The following is a 15,016-nucleotide window of genomic DNA, read 5'->3' on the forward strand; positions in this document are numbered from 1 at the left end:
GGCTCGGCCGGCCACACCTGAGAATTTCAAATGGCACGTCGCGCTCTTTGGTAAGGGGAACTCCTGCTCGCGTCTCGGCGGCGGGGATCTTCACGGAAACAGAAAACCCGGCGATGTGCGTCGTCGGACCGCGAACCCGCATCTGCTTTCCCTCGTGACGTCGGAGTTTCGTCCGCCGCTTTGCCCTCTCGCTTTCTCGTCCTCTCGATCCGAACCCCCGGCCTGCCTCCATTCTCTCCCTCTCTCTCTCTTTTCCACCCCCCTTTTTTTTTTTCTGGCATCGGCGGCAGCATCTCTTTTAAGGCGCACGTCAAGGGAACTGTCTGCTGCTCTCAAAGGCCTTTGTGTCCGGCCTTTCTTCCCCTTAATTTGGTTTCCCCAAAACACTTTCCCATAGCACGGCCGTCTCGCCCCCTTTTTCTCCCAGCTACCCCTCTGTTCTCATCTTTCCCTCCCTCTCACTTTTCCGACTGTCCTAAATACGGTTGTTTTTTTTTTTCTCCCCCCGCCGGAGACGATGACGCGCGCAGGCGTGGCGCGTCCCGTTATCGATTCCACCGTCGACGATCGATCGATCGCGCGTCGATCGGGGGTCGAATGGATGCGAAGCCGCGAGATCGGTAGCGGCGGCTACCGTGACTTCCCCCCCGACTGCATAGGTTTCTTCGGGGAGCTTTTCGTCATGGCAACGCTCCCCCTCTCCCCCCCCCAAAAAAAAAAAAAAAAAACACATTGTCCCGCTGGCTCGCCGGGGCTAAGAGGGGAAGATGACCTTGGAACGGAAACAAGAATTTTTTTTTTTTTTTTTTTTTTTTTTTTTTACACATTTGTTTTCTGGGACAGATGAAAGAAGATGACATGTTCAAAAAAAAAAAAAAAAAAAAAAAAAAAAAAAGAAAAGTTTCGAAAACAGCAGAAAGTTGGCAGGAGAAACAAACCCTGGAAAGAAGCGTGTGGCGTGTGGTCCCCCCGGTGGGGGCCAAGTGACGGCATTTGTTCCTTGCATGCGTGTGTGTGTGTGTGTGTGTGTGTGTGTGTGTAGCGGTGTCCTCACCTCCGGCACACATGTGGTTTCAATCCAGACTCCTTCCCTCTATCTGCATCTCTTCCCCCCCAAACCTCTCCTGAGTCTCTTCATCTTTCCCATCAGTCCCTCCTGCGCTGCCATTCCCGCGTCTTCTGACAGCAGCCTCCCCTCTTTTCCCTCAAAAACACACATTCCCCTTTCATATCTCCTCACGTCCCCTGCCGACGTCAGCCTCCACCTTGTTTTCTTTTTTTGTTTTTTTATTTACACGACTCTCCTCCCCCCCCCCTCCTCCGAACACGCCGGCTATCTCCACGCCCGTCATCCTCCTCGCATCTTTGAAAATCTTGTCGCCGGAGGAAGTGTGTACCCGCCTCGCATCCCGGACGCTTTGAGGAGGCAACGCCGAAACAACATCCCTCCCCCCCTTCCCTCCGGAGGAGACGTGCGGTTGTGTTAGTAGATCGTCTGAGTTGTTTTCTAAACCTTGAGGAGTCAAAGAAACCGACTGTGTTTTCTAACTGTCAGGGGACTTAAGTAGACCAGAGCTGGAGAGGATAATCTTTGCTTTGCGGTGTGTGTGTGTGTGTGTGTGTGTGGGCACGTTACTGCCCGTCCACAAGACGGTTTTATGAGCATAAACGAGTGAGAAGGAGACGCGGCGAATCGGCGCGATAAAAGGGAAACGTCTCCGAACAACTGGAAGGCGGTTTTTGTTTTTGGGGGTCACGGTCAAGTTAGCGGCCGCGTAGCAACGATGGGATTTAATTCCCGGGACAAAGCGGGGGGGACGGGCGGAAGATCATTTTTTTACGGCCACAACAAAAGGGGGGTCCGGTGGGAACGGCGCGATGGAGGACATTTGCTTCTAATTGACCCCCGTCTTTCGGAGCGGGGCCCCCGTGTCGACCCTCGCGCCGCATCCCTCCGCCTCGGCCCGGTACCTTTCTGGCCCCGAGGAGCCGATCGGACGCTTTGTTTTCGCCGCGCGCGCTCAACCGACCATCAAACCGCCTCGTAGCCGGGACCCGGAACCCCCGACCCCTCGGGTTCCAGAACCTTCCCGGGCGTCTGGGGATGCGATGAAAAGCAAAGCGTGGCCGGAGAGGCGGCGCCGCTTCCAGCGCCGGAGCCCGGGACGCAAACTACAAAGAGAAAGCGCTCTGGGCTATTTTTGAATAAAGGCAGGACGGCGAGGTAGCGTAAGAAAATTAAAATCATGCCTTTATTTTCCACAATCAGTTAACTCCATGTCAAACAAGTCGGTGAAATTGTCCATTTATTTAGTTTCCAAACGAGTCGGGCCGCCACTTCAAAGAGATTGATTACGGCTGCCAAGCATGCATGAAATCACAAGACATATTTTCAGTTGCACCTAAATTATTCCAAGCGCCGCGTTTTTTAGAGGTTAGACCTTTCATGGCGGTTCAAGAACAAGGCTGTGCACACACACACACACACACACACACTCACACACACAGCTCAGACAGCCAGACTGCCCGTACACCCCCCCTCCTTTTTTTTTTTTTTTTTTAGTCTGTTTGTGTAAGTGAAGACTTAAAGTGGAGAGAAAGAACGGGAAAGAGAGAGAGAAGCTGAAGTGCAAGAAAGGAGAAAACGAGGGAGAGAGTTGGTGATTTGACAGCGATGTGATGACCGCAGGCTGGAAACAATTTCAGCGAAAGATGAATTTAATACGGATCCCTCCGAGCGGGCGAGTCCCGCTCGACCTCAGCCGCCCCGGCGCACCTTCCCCTGCAAACCCTGCCCTCCTTCCCGTCACTCACGACCACCTGTCACGTCGCCCTCGCCGCCGAAGCGTCCGTGTTTGTGTGCACAAGAAATATGATGTCTGGGAAAAAAAAAAAAAAAAAAGAAGCGGCGATGGAGTCAATCATCCGGGGAGCTGAGAGTGACAGCCGAACCCCCCCCCCCACTTTTTTTTAACCCCCGAACGGTGGAATCCAGTTTCGCGGTACCTGAAACTGTTTTGTCTCGGCAGATCTCGCCGCGTTGGCGTAGGAATGCGGCGCCCGTGCCTGGAGCGATACGGGCCGGCGGGAATGACGAGGAACGACACATCCGCGGCCCGGCGGCACGACCTCCCCTCGGATAGCAATCACGAGCTCACACACACACACACACACACACACCATCCCGTCTGTAAGAGGACACCCGGCTCTTTTCTGCACCGCTGCAAAGCATGATTGACCACAATTAGGACAATTACGGGCGATCTTAATGAGCGGGACAAATTGACGACAGGGTTTATGGGAGCGGCCGTCCTCGTGTTATTCTCATCAACCCAAAGAAGCTGCGCGGGCGTTTTGGTGTGTGTGGAAGTGTGAATGCAAATTTCGAGTTTTATATATATGTGTGTGTGTGTGTGTGTGTTGAGTCGCATCCAGGACCGATCTGTAGTCACGGCTGCATCAGAGGCGCAGGTGTCCCCTCCGCGCCCCGAAAATGCTTTTAACCAGAGTTGGGTTACGGCGAGGGCGGCGCAGAAATCCGAGGGACGCCAGGAATTCGCCTGCTTATCAAAGAGCGGCATTTAGCGCTTTTCGCGTCCGCAATTAAGACGGGAACAATAAGGAGGGGCGGCGAGGGGACGGATGGGGGGGGGATGTGGAAAAGGAATGTCAGCACCTGCTACGGGAGCGCAAAAAAAAAAAAAAAAAACAGCTTCAAAAAGAGAGATGGAGTTTAAACCCCCTCCCTTTACGTCTATTATTTTTAGCAAATCCTTTAATAAAAAGGAATGAGGCCTTCTGACCCCCGCGGTGCATGTGGTTCTAATCGCAGGGGAAGGTAAAAATCAATCTCCCGAAAAATAGAAAAATAAAACAAGATCCTCCCGGTTGGTGTTTTCCGTTTGTCGTCGCTGTGATTGCGAGTCAAGTGCGGCGCTGACAGGGAGGGCGGCGACACAAGAAATACCCTCTTAACATTTGACATCGTCTCGGTGCGCGCAGAGATGTTTCTACATGGGAAGGTACCCGTCGGTTATCTTGGGCCTCCAAGGAACCTCCTGCGGTTCCTCCAGAACACGTTCTCATCCCAACTTATTTTCCCTTTGCGTCACATACCGACGCGCTAGACGCCCCCTTCTCGTCACGCCTACATCAACATCAGTATCTACATCTAAACCTTTTCAACATCTTTCTGTTTGAAACGACGCCGCAGCAGAAAATAGACGAGAAGGGGAAGTTCTGGGAGTTTTACCGCAACCTAGACGGTCCCGACTGGAGATGATGGGAGACAGTGACACTCCGATCGTGTTACATAATTTGTTTTCGGTGGCCGTCACCGCAGAAAACCCCGCCTCATAAAGATCGGAAACTAGCTTGTCGCGATGAACCCGTCGCTAAGGCCTAGCATTTGTACCAAGACAGATTTTCTGTGCAGATCGGGAGTCGTTCACTTCCTCATCTACAGGTCATATAGAGACGGACAACCTTGTCCAGGTTGTTATGGGGCGAGAGGCGGGGTTCCCCCTGGACCAATCAGAGGCCCACATACAACCATTCACGTATCTGTGCAGCTCCTGCATGTTTTTGGTTCCTGGATCTCTTCAGTGACTTCAAATATGAAATCCCTTTCACTCTCATGCCGTTTAAAGAGAAGCCATCTCCTTGGTTACACGACTAATTTAGCTTTTTTGTGTTCGCACGAAGAGGCCCGATGTTGACGTCATCAGGACAGCCGCCCGATCTCGGACTTTCGGCGTCGGCACGCCTGCAGGAGCAAACGGTCTTCTCGCCGCTCGTCCACGGAGGCCGTGAGTACCAACGTAAGAACCTCCGGCTCTTGGAGGCACTCGTCGGTTATCTTGGGCCTCCAAGGAACCTCCTGCGTGTTTTTCGTTCTACGGGAGGCAAACCCGTGGGAAACCCCACGCAGTCCGACGTTCACCAAGTCGCCGCCATGATGGCTACAAACAGACGACGTTTTTGCATTCGCAAATTCCACGCCGATTTCTACCGACCGGATGAAGCCGACTTTCTGACTCCGACCCTCTTGGGGTCAAACACGGTGACCCTTTGTTCTCACGTCGAAAAGTCCGATTTTCGGGAAACACAACAGAGAACTTTATAAACCTCTGTACTCTGCATACTTCTCCAGAAACGGGGCTGTTTTTTTTACGAGCCAGGAGAAACAGTCCAAACACAACCCAGAACGAGGCACGCAACGTGCACCTCCGAGTTTCGAGGCTTGTAAAAATATGTGCTCGCCGCGTTTTCTCTTTGTAAGCCACCTGCGCCCGCTCGGAGTGAACGTCCCCCCGACCAAAAAACATGTTCTCCGGGATTTTCCCCATTTTAATGGAGATTTCATTTTTTTGATCCATGAAATGAATTTTTCACCGCTGGCAGCGGACGAGTGGAACCCGGTTGATCCTTTAAGTTGGGTGTGACTCCGCTTGGCAAAGCCCAGAACAGTCACTTAATGGACTTTCCCTTTCTTGACACCCTGTGTCTAAATCCCTTGCAAGCTCCCTCTGCAGCTCACTCCCACTTTGGCCTCCCCTCTCCCTGCGACTTGGGGACCTCTCAGTCGGCACATTGCGTGCGACAGCGGCGCCGCGGCGTTGAGCCGCAGTCCAGGAACCATAATCCAGCTTTCGCAAACGTGGTAGACCGTGTGTAGAGGTCGGCGTGTACTTCGACGTGTTAGCGGCGGCGCGTGCACCTGTAGTAATCTGGAGCGCTCTCAAATCTGTCAGTCCATATACAAGTACGCTTAAAAAGACTTAGCCATCTGGCGTATGCTACTCTATAGTCCGCAGCTTTCGCGTGTGACACCGACTTCCACCGCCGGGCTCAACAGGCAGCTGCGTCGTGGCGCCTCATAAACACAATTCCTGCCTGATTTTATAGTTTTTCCCTTTCCCGGTCCCTTTCGTAGAAATGTGTACCAGAAGAGACGCGGCATCTCGTCGGGCGTAAGCGACCGACCAGAGCCCGGTGATTCCCGTAACCGAACTCCGCTCGGAAAATCCGGCGGCGGGACCCGCCGGTCCGAGCATACATATCCTGCTCCCAGAAGTATCCTATTTACCGGACAGCCGTCTTGTAGCCGACCGTCAGCGCTTCTTGCGGAGGTACTGAATAGACGACGGAGTGAACATAGGGGGCTCGGGGGAGCGCAGGAAGTCCATTCGAAAGCTATAAAGCTCGGTCATATAAAGGGGTAATCCCCATATAATTGCAGGTGGGCTGCCGTACGGAGAGACTCAGACAGAGGGGGAGGCACCGTTGTGCAAGGTCAACAAACCTCCCTACCTTGAAGATGATAAAACACCCATCGGCCGAGGCATCTCCTCGCCGCGTCCGTCCAAGAATTCCGCCTCGTCCGATGTTTTGCCAAACGAAATACCGAACGGAGACACGTCGAAACCGCGCTCGAACAATCGAACGGCGAAGCTTTCCGCACAGTTCTTTGACGAATTCATAGAAACAGATATGGATGCGGACGGTACGGGACTCGGTTTGATTTATTCAGCAGGTTTCACGGCGGTGAGTAGGCCCCATTTGTCGACTGGACGTTGATTTGATGCTTGCGGTTTGACCCAGAGGCTGCAGATGCAGTTTCCACCGCGAGCGGTTTAACCTCTTCCACTAATGGTAGCGTTCCTGCTGAACTCTCTCTCTCGCTTTCATTCCAGACATGCTGACATGGTCACAGCTAGAGTTACAAACCGCCGCTGCACAAAACAGCGCGGCCGTCCGATAATTAAAGAAAACAATGCTCCGCGGCTTGATGAATTAGCGCAGAATGTGGTTTATTTTCCCAGGTTGATCAAAATGAGGAAAAGGCCACTTTGTTCACCAGTTTATTGGGCAGATTAAAAAAAGAAAAGACGCTTGAGGGAACAAATTAGAAACAGACATTTCCTCTTGTGCGTGCAGAGAGTGTGTGTGCGTGTGTGTGTTTGTCCGAACCATCGACGCCACAACTGTTCCTCTCCAGCGGCGTTGTGGTCGATACGCTACAAACGATTTGATTTAATTTACACATCGCGTTACCTCTTCTGCGCGGTGGCGAGCTTTGTTTTCATTCCGACACGCTGGCCGGATGCGCCGGGAAGCGACGGTTTTTATATATTTATCCGGGGCGAAGGAGGAGCGGCGAGGCGGCGAGGCGGCGAGGCGGCGAGGCGGCGAGGCGGCGAGGCGGCGAGGCGGTACGCGTGACCCGCGGTGACGTGGCCGTTACAGGGCCGAGGGCGCAAACAGCTGAGCGTATTTGTTTGAAAGCTCTGCGGGGCGACGGCTTTAAGAGCTGTTTTGAAGTGCCACTTCAACACGTGCGTTGATGGTATGTCCAGATGTAAAGGTTGCCCGAGTGAGCCGATGACAACATCCAATCACGTCGCGGGCTTTTAGGACTTTGGAAACTTAAACCACTTGCCATGTCGTTCCACAGCGTCTTTTCCAAAGCCCTAAAGCGTTTTATTTTGGAAAGTCGAGACAGATTTTGTTCACCGATCGCACCTTCTGCGAAGAGCAGACGCCCAAGTGCTGCCTTTCAGCGGGCGGAGGCCTCGGACGGATCCCCGCTCGATGCGGGCGGCCTTTTGCCTCGATCGGGAGCGAGCCAGAAAAAAAGCAGAGGATCCGTAGCGCTAACTGCTACGCGCTAACAGCTAAATGATACGATCCTTGCTTGCGCATGGTGGGATATCCCTCTGCAGAGCCTTCCTACGGGGGCTAGCTTAGCGCTTTCCGCCGGTGACACCGTAATGTACGCAAACCTTTAAGCTTCAAATTCTTTTCTCCGAGCGAAAATAAAATGCGGTTCATGTAGAATAACATTCATCGGGCAGGAAATGGATAGGAGTTCAAAGTCCGCTGGAAAACCGCTAAATGTTCTTTTCTGCTTCTCCGGTGGAAGATGCCTTGTGTGAGGATCATTATCCGAAACAGCTGCAGGATCTTGAGGAATATCTTTAAAAGGAAAATCTAAATGACATCCTAATAAGGGTGATCTTCTGTTTGTTCTGGAAGCGGCGAGTGTATCCAGAGGGTTTTGAGCCGAGAGGGCTGCATCAGAGCGAGGCTCTCCTTGACCCGCTCCTCACCTGCATGCTATTTGCAGACTCACTTTACACTCATTTCACACTTCTTCAATTCTTCGTCCTAAAAGTACATCCCTGATGGTGTAAAACGTTTTTATACTAATATATCTACTCAAAAAAAGAAAGGGAACACTTAGCCAATCGCACTTGTGTCCACTTCGGACAGTTCATTTGGACTTTACATCGACGTTGGATTGGCATGTGGTGTGTTTTTACACTTTTATTTGGAGTGTGACTCCAAAAATTTGATTCCCATTGATCATTTCTGTGTGATTGCATGTAAAAAAGAAAATATTTCATGCGAATATTTCATTCATTCAGATCTAGGATGTGTCATTTTAGTGTTCCTTTTATTTTCTTGCAAACCCCCCCCCCTTCCCTCTCCCCTGGTCGCCTTTATTTATAACCCTTTCTGTTGCAAGACTTGTTTTCAGAGCAACAAATAAAATCGACTACGACAATCTACGGCTTCGGCGGGGACGGTGGAGGGGGCGGCTTTGGGAGCGCGGTATTCCCTAAAAACACTGGAGGCCAAGTGAAATTGAGCCTAATTCCCTGGAATGCCGCTTCCGTCTGGACATGTCGATAAAAATAAAGCTTATTGTGATAGCGGGGGGGTTCAGCCTCCAGGTGTAATGAAAAGAAAACTGGCAGAGCTCCCAACGGGAGAAGCTATGACCTTTCACCCCGCCGGTCACAAGGTAGACATTCACATCGGCTTCATACCTGCGGCAGGGAGTGTGTGTGGGTGTCTCTCCAAATTATTATTCCCGCAAATTGTGTTTGTGTCCGTGTTTACGTTGGGTAAATTGTCGAGAGGGTTAAGCCGAGGCCGAAACGTGCACTTATCCACCATCGGGGGGGGAGAAAAGACGTGCGGGGAAAGTGAATGAAGGGTTTGGAAACACAACAGGTACTTAAGTGTGTGTGTGTGTGTGTGTTTGCAGGTGTGTTGGAAAAAAGAGCCGGATCACCGGTGGGAAATGAAGGCAGACGGAGCCTTGCGGAGATTTTTAAAAAAGAAAAGGAAAAAAACAGGATTTGGGTATAACTGCGTGGGAACGAGAAGAGAAAGATACCGCGAGCGTGAGCTGGCAGTGAAAGTGAGGGATGTCTAACGGGCGTCGGGCAAGACGGGCGGACAGCTGCGCCGCTCGCCACGGCAGCGCCGTTTATGAGCTGACTCAGGTGCGCCTCGCCGTAGGACCTTTACGAGCAGGAGGATTCGTTTAATGAGCCCGGCCGCCTCCGACACGCACGTACGTGTACGAAGCTCCAGCAGAAAGACCGATTGTTTGGTACAAGCGGACCACGTGTCGGAGCGCGGTCGGCAGCGGACCGTCGTGCGCGGTGACGGTAATTTCCGGACTATTGAGCGCACCTGGATATAAGTCGCACCGGCTAAAAATAAGGACATAAATAAATGTGTACATATATAGGCCGCGCTTGTCTATAAGCAGCATGTTGTAACATGAGGTATTTACCCAGAAACATTTTTTTTTTTCAGCTTTGAATTAAATACATATCGATAAGATCCACATACAGGACTGTCTCAGAAAATTAGAATATTGTGATAAAGTTCTTTATCTTCTGTAATGCATTTACAGAAACAAAAATGTCATACATTCTGGATTCATTACAAATCAACTGAAAGACTTTAATTGTTTTAATATTGCTGATTACGGCTTAAATCCTAAGAAAACTAAAAAATCCTATCTCAAAATATTAATATCATGAAAAATTAATTTCTTACAGAAGATAAAGAACTTTACCACAATATTCTAATTTTCCAGGACAGTCCTGTATATGTACCGGAAATGCAGGACTTGTAACTGATGAAAAATATGAATCGTAAAATAACATAATTCATCCATTTTCTATCCCCGCTTTCTCCAACTGCAGCTGATCTCCATCTCGGTCTTCCTCCTGCGCGCTAAAACCAAGTCGTCTTCTTCTTGAACGCCCTCAGAATTTCGTCCGATGTGACGAGGATAAATGTTTTGGCGGCGTGAAGCCCGTTAGCCCCAAAAAATCCATAAATCTGTAAAGTGTTTATTGTCATATGTACAATGTGGAAACACCTGTACAATGAAATCCTTCCTTTGCTGTCCACAGTGTGTTTGGATTAGTATTGACAATACATAGTTATTGTAAAGATGATTATAAATATGAAGATTGAATGCAGCTTGATGTGCAACTCAATGTTCTACTTGCACTGCTAAGAAAGATTAGCTTAAATATAAATGGCTTTGATTCAGTCGTTCATATTTGACTTTGCTTCTAAAAAGAGAAAAATCATCGTTTACATTCCAATCGGCCTCGATCGTCGATAAATGCCGATATATATTATATATTTTAATACTTGCGTCTTGTTTGCGAGGGTGATGGACAAGCTGAGATGAGACAAGAACCTCCATGGACTATGTTTGCAGATGATACTGTGAGAACAGGGTGAAGGAGAGCGATGGAGAGCTCGGAGAAGAAGTGAAGAAACGTCTAAAAGTGGCTCGGAACGGGTGGAGAAAAGCGTCGGGGCGAAAGGTGTCGAAGACGGCGGTGCTTTGGAGACACCGAGATACGACCATGTGGATGTCGGAGAGGATCAGGAGTCCATCAGAAGGACGGCGGATGCTCTGGAGATAAAATCCAGACCGAGGACAGAGGAAAGGGGGGTGAAGGTCCACGTAGAAGGACACCTCGAGGTTATAGATGATTGGCTGTGGTGACTCCTGATGGGAGCAGCTCATGGAAGGAGAAGACTCACTGAAGTTCTTGCAAGTATCTTGCCCTTCCTGCACCTTGGCTTTCTAACGCCAAACGTAAAGTTTACTTCTTGGGTCTTAGTTTTGTCTGAAAAACATTTTCATTTTCTGCATTGGGATTCACTTCCTAAGCAACACTTATGATCCGTGAGGTTTTCTTCGGATGAAGCGGAGGAGCGCAGCTGGAGCCTTAATTAAAACAACATGACGGCGAAAGCGTGTAAAAGCTACGTGAAACGCGCGCTGTTTTCATTTTGACGAATCAAAAGCCAACACCTCGGAGGAGCACAAAGAGGACGAGCTTACCGAGCACAACTCGTCTTTCTCGTCGGACCGACGCCGGAATCGAGTCTCCGGAGGACTTCGCTCGCTTCGAGTGACCGTTTAACAAAAGATATAAATATTATTACGGTTAAATGGGATCACGGTGTCGGACGGTCGATGTGTCAGGAAGTTTTTGGGGCCTTTTTGCGACATTTTACTCCCCAAAGCGTCGTCTAGTTTCACCTCAAGCGAGACCGATATTACATATCTGTTTCGAATTATCTTCCCACAAATACCTAATGAGGGTCATATATTTCGGAGGTAAGAAGCTAATGGCCGCGAGTTGGCGTGGGTTCACTCGAGAGCACTCCGGCGGATCCAGCTCCACCGCGGGCTGTGTCGCCCCCGCAGAAAAGTTCATAACCAAAGTGATTACGGTGGGAACGGCAAAGGACGGCACGGATGCCTGAACGCCTCGCGGTGACCTTCGGCGGATTTCGGCTTCAGAAGTCCGTGGAGGCTTTTAGGACTTTTGGAAATGTGTCAAAGTGACCGTCTCGTTCCAAGAGGATACCGGTTCACCCTTTCGCTTCCCCTCTCATTTTACCGGCCACGTCTTCATCCTGGAGTTCTTCATCGATTTGCTGCGTGTCACGAAGCCCCTCACCTGGTTGTTATTACGTACGCGACCCCTCCAATAACCGGCTCCTCACCTCAGCCTTGAAATAATAAACTTTGTCGTAGCGCCCCGGTGCTCCCCGGCCCGGCCGGGAGGCCCGCCGTCTCGGACGACCCGAAGATAACTGTCATTTGTAGGTTCCTCGCGCGGGGGATCCGGGTGGATTCGGGAGTTAAGTGCTTCTTCATGACGGCGCGTTCTGGTCCGTCGTGTTTTTGATTACGAGCAAAGCCGCTTCATCTCTGCTTGAAATAGCCCGCTTGTGTCGGCGGGCTATGAAAACACCCGCGTCTTCATCTGCAGACGCCAATAAGTTTCCGAGGTACGGGCACGTAGGTCAAGGAGGTCACATGAGACTGAATCGAGGTGCAGGAAATAGGAGAATTATTACGGGCCGCGAGAAACGTATCTGTTGTGGAGTCCGAACAGACGTGCCGTCCGGGTCACGGCGGATTCTTGTCCAAATCTTCTCGTCTTGAAGAAGATTTTTGAATTTCTTCGCTCGATGTTTCGGCTTCTTCGCTTCTAATGACCCGCGGGGAGTTTCTGAATATCACCGCCAGGTTTTTGGGCGGTTCTAAGGGGTCGTTTTGCTAATCCTTAGTCGTTCGTCGGACCACAAGAGCAACTTAGTGGGATGACCTGGATCGGAATGTGAAAAGGTGACGCCAAACAAAAGATTGAAACCCGCTGGATCCCATGAATGTTGCCTGGGGCCGGTTCTGGTGGTGGATTCTTTCCCGGTTGTTTGGAGGGTGCAGAAGGTCCTGGTCCACCTGCGCAAATCAGTGTTGGTATTGATCCCAGTTTGGCGTTGTGCCTTTCTGAAAGGTTGAGTCTGAAACCTCCTCTGTTCACTGATGGCTTTTCTGTTTTGACCAAGATGGTTTCTTTGACTCCTCTCTCCAACCATCTGTCTTCTCTGGCCAGAACACGGAACAGAAATCAGAACAGACGGAAACTTGATCTTATCCTTGCTCTTGTTATTCTGTGTCTATTTTTATCCTTTTTGTTGTTCATTCTGTTATCTATTTATTTTTAACCCTTGTTGTTGTCATTCTGTCATTTATTTTTCTCTTTATTTTAACCCTTGTTGTCATTTTCATCCCTTTCGTCATTCTTGTCCTTTTAATTATCTCTTCTATTAAGATTTAGATTCAGATTTATTGATATTGCTGTTGTTATTTCCCCTATTGGGATCAATTAACTTTCATCTTATCTTATCTTATCTTATCTTATCTTATCTTATCTTATCTTATCTTATCTGACACGTTATAGTTTTATGTGTATTTCTCATTCTCCCTCCTTTTTTTTTTTACTGTTTATACGATTTCCTACTATAATTCATTATTGTTATGTTTTACTTGAAACTCTGGCACAACAATTTCCTTCGGGATAAATAAAGATGTTCTTATTCTTAATCTTATCTTATCTTATCTTATCTGACACTTTATAGTTTTATTTGTATTTATTATTCTCCCCTTTTTTTTAAAAATTGTTTATACAATTTTCTACTATTATTTATTATTGTTATGTTTTACTTGAAACTCTGGCACAACAATTCCTTCGGGATAAATAAAGTTATTCTTATCTTATCTCATGTCATCTCATCTCATCTTATCTTATCTGACACTTTATAGTTTTATTTGTATTTCTTATTTTCCCTCCTTTTTTTACCGTTTATACAATTTCCTACTATTATTTATTATTGGTTTGTATTACTTGAAACTCTGGCACAACAATTTCCTTCGGGATAAATAAAGTTATTCTTATCTTATCTTATCTTATCTTATCTTATCTTATCTTATCTTATCTTATCTTATCTCATCTTATCTCATCTTTTCTCATCTTTTCTTATCTTATAGCTGCTTGAGAATAACGAAATCCCGGCTCCTCAGCCTCACCTTCCGTGACGGACCTCCCCCGCGTCGGAGTCCGGCGCGATCAAATCGACGACAAGCGGGAAGCCGAAAGCGAAGTTAGTCGGAAAGCGACTTTAGAACAAAAGTCAAGCATTTCATAAATGGATTTAAACGGGTTCACTGAAAGTTATGATGGGAGTAATTTGTGCGAGGGGCCGTTCAGTCGCGCTACCCAGATGCGAGACCTCCCATATTTAAGTGTTCTCTAAGTCGCCAGCAGTTCTGAGCACTTGCCTACGGGGCCGGTATAAATTGATTTTCCAGCCGTTTCGACGATTGCATCATGAAGTACCCGCTTTTTTAACTTTCCCTCGCAATAATTCCCGAAACTAACGATTTACCAAAACGCCGCACCTTCTCAAGGCCACCGGCGCTCCTGCCAGGCATGACACTATCATTCAGTCTCCCAGAGCGCAGGCGCTAGCACTGCGCCAGGGTGGCTATCCGTCTGGCGTGTTGTGTGATTTCAAGCCACTGGCGGTCGCAGCCGGCGTTGGTAATGCTGGTCTGAGGTTAGCGTGCCAAAGTAAACGATGATGGCCCGCTCATTTTGTGGTTTGGTTCTTCCACACGCGGCCACAAGCGGGGCTGCCGTAGCTTAGCTTCGGCGCGAACCGTATTATTTTCCCCGGTTTTACCATGTCGGGCCCGGGGTTCTCCGCGGCCGTGCACGATCCGACCAAACTGTGACTCGTGCTCATAGGAATTTGGATTTATTAAAAATCACTGCGGGCTCAAACACTTATCTTACACCCCCTCCTTTTTTTTTTTTTTTTTTTTTTTTTGTGTGTCTTGTTACTTCTTAGCAGACGTGTCATAGGCCCAGAACACCTCACGCCGCCATGTCGTTGATTTCTTGGCGCCCGTTTGTGCAAAAAAAAAAAAAAAAAAAAACTCGAAACAGACACGCATTACACAAACGCGCTCTCTATACCGTGAAAACCGAAATGAATGCGGAGCCCTACCGGCACGTTAGCGAGGTGTTTTATTGCGCGGTGGGTGTGGCTGCCGAGTGGCATCTGTCATCAGAGCGTGCCCTCGCTCCACGCCAAGGTGAGTTTATTTGGTTTGATACATGGTGTGCTGCCCATATTTTCACAGGTGCTCGTGTTGTTGAACCAGGAGCCTGATTCCTGCTTTCCCTGGCAGACACAAGGGCGCGCTTGTCCAGAACTTCCTCTGGTTGGAAGCAGGGTGGTGAAGGTGGCCCTCTGCTTCTTTTTAAAAGCATTCTCCCTTCCCAAAGCCCATCTCACCTTGCTTCGCCGTTCCCGTCTGACT

Source organism: Fistularia commersonii, chromosome 33, assembly GCF_037954325.1.
Source record: "Fistularia commersonii isolate RoL2024-O1a breed Wild chromosome 33, RoL_Fcom_v1.0, whole genome shotgun sequence".
Classification (NCBI taxonomy): Eukaryota; Metazoa; Chordata; class Actinopteri; order Syngnathiformes; family Fistulariidae; genus Fistularia; species Fistularia commersonii.